General features: G+C 46.4%; 1 pseudogene; it reads left to right on the top strand.

Moving 5' to 3' along the window:
- Nucleotides 1-3,146: 3,146 nt before the first annotated feature.
- Nucleotides 3,147-3,490, top strand: LOC116894326 (annotated as a pseudogene).
- The last annotated feature ends 920 nt before the right edge of the window (nt 3,491-4,410 follow it).

Here is a 4,410-nt window from a genome sequence, read left to right as displayed (position 1 = left end):
ATGGTTCAATCTTACTTAGAAGGCTGAAGAATATAATCATGGGAGGCAGATGGCGGGAAGAGGAGGAGAGGAGAGAGGAGGGGGAGGCAAAAGGTGGAGATCGGATATGGGAGGAGACAGGAGAGAAGCCCAGAGGACCAATAGAATGAGTAGAAATATGCAGCCGTGGGGTTGGGATTTGGCTCAGTGGTAGAGCGCTTGCTAGCAAGCGCAAGGCCCTGGTTGGTCCCCAGCTCAAAAAAAAAAAAAAAAAAAAAAAAAAAATATGCAGCCGTGTGGGGTGTCGGGTGGGGGAACCTCCTGAAAGTCCCAGAAACCATGGATGTAAGAAGTTCCCAGGACCCAGTGGGAATGGCTTTAGCCAAAATACAATGCAACAAAGGGGAGCTAGAACCTTAAGAGACCACTTCCAGTAGTTAGTTATACATTGCCCCTACTTGAGGGATGGGGCTACACATCCATCTCAAAATTTTTGATCCAGAATTGTCCCTGTCTAAAGGAAATGCAGCAACAAAAATGGAGCAGAGATGGAAGGAAAGGCCATCCAGAGACCGCCCTACCTAGGGATCCATCGCATCTGCAGACACCAGACCCTGGCACTATTGCTGATGCCAAGAGGTACTCTCAGACAGGAGACTGGCATTGTTGTCCTTTGAGAGGCTCTACCAATACCTGACAGAGACAGATGCAGATACTTACAGCCAACCATTTGACTGTGATCAGGGACCCCTACGGAAGAATTATGGGAAAGACTGAAGGCGTTGAAGAGGATTACAACTCCATAGGAAGAACAACAGTATCAACTAATCGGGTCCCTCAGAGCTCCCAGGGACTAAGCCACCAACCAAAGAGCATACATGGGCTGGTTTGTGGTCTCTGCTACATATGTAGCAGACGACTGCCTTGTCTGGACTCAGTGGGAGGGAATGTACTTGGTTCTGTGGAGACTTGATGCCTCAGAGAAGGGGGATGTAAGAGTGGTGAGATGAGAGTTGGTAGGTGAGCACCTTCTTAGAGGTGAAGGGGAGATGGTGTGGGGGAATCATGGAGGGGTCTGGGAAGTGGGATAACATTTGAAATTTAAATAATTAATAAAAAGAATGTATCACATTTTGAAAAATAAATTTATAAAATATGAATTCAGATGATAGGAATGAACACAATAGAAGTAATTACCTGACTGGAATCTCCAAGTGATCGTTTCCCTGCGATGACACTAATTACAACAACATATTGCCATATCAACAAACTTTAGAGTACCAAGGAGATCTGGTGTACTAGATCTAGTTTAAGACAATAAGAAATTGCATACTGAATAAAGCAGGAATAAAGTTGGTTCTCAGAATGCCTTCTTCTTCCAAACTGTAGACTGCAGGTGTAAGTCTGTGTTCACAGTAGTCCCATTCCTACCCCAATGAGCACAGTGCAGACATCATAATACCTCAGACCCAGCCCTTAGGCCAGGACCCATGCACTGGTCTTCTGGTACTCTTTAACTAGAAGCCCAGTGTGTTGTATCCCTCATGCATCTCATAAGCTCCACCGACTGAGGAACAAGACTCAACAAAGAGCAGAGCATGAAAATGTCACAGGAAGATGCTTTGGAGCTCATTGCCAAGCCCAATACTGTGAGACAACCAGGCAGAGGAAAATAGCATACATTCCCCAATGCTGCAAAGTTTCAAGTACAGGTCTGTTTCACGAAGTCATGATTGTTTTGGTCTGCACCATTTTCAGACATTGCCTGGGTCTGAAAAATATCCGTGAGACTTGCAGGCACTTTGTGCTAGGATGATCAACTCTGTGATTTCTGAGGTGGCAATAGGAATTTTTAAGAAAATAATCATTATATTCATTTACATCTCAAATGATATCTTACTTCCTAGCTACCCCCTCCACCAACCTCCCATCCCATGATATCCCACTTCTTGGTTACCCCTCTACCAGCCACCCCCTCCCCATTCCTCATCTGTCCTTCTCCCCTTTGTCTGTATAAGGATGCTCCCCTACCCTCCCACACTCTCCTTCCTACCTCTCCAGCATCCCCCTAAGGTGGGGTATCAAGCCTCCCCAGGACCAAGGGCCTCCCCTCCCATTGCTGTCAGGCAAGGCAATCCATTGCTACATATGTATCTGGAGCCATGGATCCCTCCAGGTACACTCCTTGGTAGACTCCTCTCTAGACTCTGAGAGAACCCAGTGGTCAGGACAGCCTAAATTGTTCTTCCAATGGGATTGCAATCCCTCTCATCTCCTCCAGTCCTTCAGCCAGCTCCCGTACCAGATTCTCTGAACTCAGTCTGATGGTTGGTTCCGAGCGTCCACATCTGCATTGGTCAGTTGCAGTCCGGACTTCCTCAGGAACCACCACACTAGGTTCCTGTTAGCAAGCACCTCTTTTTTTTTTTTTTTTTTTTTGTAAGAACCATCTTTTATTGATGGAGGGTTCATTAATCCTTCTTGGCCGCCCCTTCCTCATGGCTGCGAGCGCTTTGCTCAGCGCCTCCTGCTTCCTCTTGATGCGGATGTGAATGCCCACCCTCTTCTTGATGAACTTGAGTGCACGCTTGTCCGTGGATACTTTGAGCAACGCTCTTAGGGCGCGAAGCCACACACCTCCTGGATCATGTCCCGCACAAACTTGGTGTGCTTGGTGAGATGGGTCACTTTATATATAGCCTTTTTTTGAGGCCCACAGACATGGAGTAGCACCGGGCCATGGCCGCTGATCTCAGATGGTGGCCGGACAGGCAGCAAGTACCTCTTGACCACAGCAACGGAACAGAGATTGAAGGAAGGGCCAACCAGGGCAGTAGGGTTTCTATTTCAATTCCTTGTACATCTTTAAACAGCACAGGTAGTAGAAAGACTGCCCTAGCCAGTGACTGAAGCAGGAGGTCAGTACAGACTTGAGTCTGTGTTGGCCTGATGAAAACTCACAGTTGAAGATTGCACACCAACTTTTTCAGTACTCATTTGTATTCATATCATCTTCAGCAAAAATGACAGCACAACACAACACAACGAAACAAAAAACAAAACAGGAAAGAAGCCCGTTTATTTCAACTGCAAGATTTGCTTGGGATTACTTAATCTGATAAGAAATGGTGCTTGACCCAGCTCGGTCCAGCCCGGTTCTCGGGAGAATGAAGTTCATATACAAAGGGGAGCTTCCGTTCAAGAAGCACTGCTCTGAGGGCAAGAAAATCCAAAAAAAAAAAAAAAATACCCAGACCGGGTGCTGGTGATAGTGGAAAAAGCTCCCAAAGCTTGGATAGGGGACCTGGACAAAAAGATACCTGATGAGTTGGTCAATTCTAGTCCTTGATCTGGAAGCGAATTCATCTCCGTACTGAAGATGCCTTTTTTTCTTTGTCAACAGTGTCATTCCCCCACCAGTGCCACGATTGGTCAGCTGTAGCAGGAATACCATGAAGAAGGCGTCTTTCTCTATATAGTCTACAGTGATGAAAGCGTCTATGGTCTGTGAAGCTGCTGCCCTGAGATGGGGGCTCCATTCTATAAAGAGAGGTGGTGCTCCTTTGTTGACATCAGTTCCTCCTTCAGGCTCAGACACCATCTCCTTTCTTCAGGACCTGCACTTCATGTTTGAAGCTGTCTCTCCAGTCCCTCTGAGCAGGAGGGGTAATGGTAGATGCAGCCACTGTACCTCTTTCCTCTTGTTTACTCTCCATTCTCACTCTGCTTTAGACTTTGATTGTCGATCTCTGTCACATCGGATGATTGTTTTGGTTTCTATTCCTTTCACTACCTTCTTTTTTGGGGTTAGATTGAAGGGATTGACATAGGCTAGGGGGAGGTAGGAGGCACATCAATTAAGAGGAAACCACTGAGCTGAGTTGAAAAAAAATGGTTTTAATCCAGACTCTCCTGGCATTTCATGAGATACAATATTTTCCAAGCCATGTATGTGTCAGAAGTGGAGCCTAAAAAACAAGAGTTTACGTAGGTATATATTGTTTTGTTCAAATTCAGGCATCCTCAGTTCCTACTGCAGAGTATCCTAACACCATACAGGGCACAGAAGGAGGGGAAATTTCCATGGCCCAGTACTCATGTGCACATGGGTTATCAAGATTTTAGAAAATGAAGTGTTGGGGGGTTAGAGGATAAGATAGGAAAGAGTGGTGGTAGCAGGAGTGTTATCAACCTCCCAACATCCCAGCCCCAGGGTCTCAGGAGGGCTATGTGCAGTGTGTGCAGAATGATGAGAAGAGAGCAGCTGGGGGCTTCTTCATATGCAGAGACTCACAAGGGTTGAGGAAGCTGCTTTTCTTCTTCACTTCCACACCTGGGCATTTCCTAATGTCTACCTCTGTGTGCATGGCATGTGCATATGTGTGTGTAGAACTCAAGTGTGGGACAGAGCAGCCCACTTAGGTTATTGTT

This window comes from Rattus rattus, chromosome 2 (genome assembly GCF_011064425.1).
Source record: "Rattus rattus isolate New Zealand chromosome 2, Rrattus_CSIRO_v1, whole genome shotgun sequence".
NCBI classification, from domain to species: domain Eukaryota; kingdom Metazoa; phylum Chordata; class Mammalia; order Rodentia; family Muridae; genus Rattus; species Rattus rattus.
This window is presented reverse-complemented; position numbering and strand designations above follow the sequence as displayed.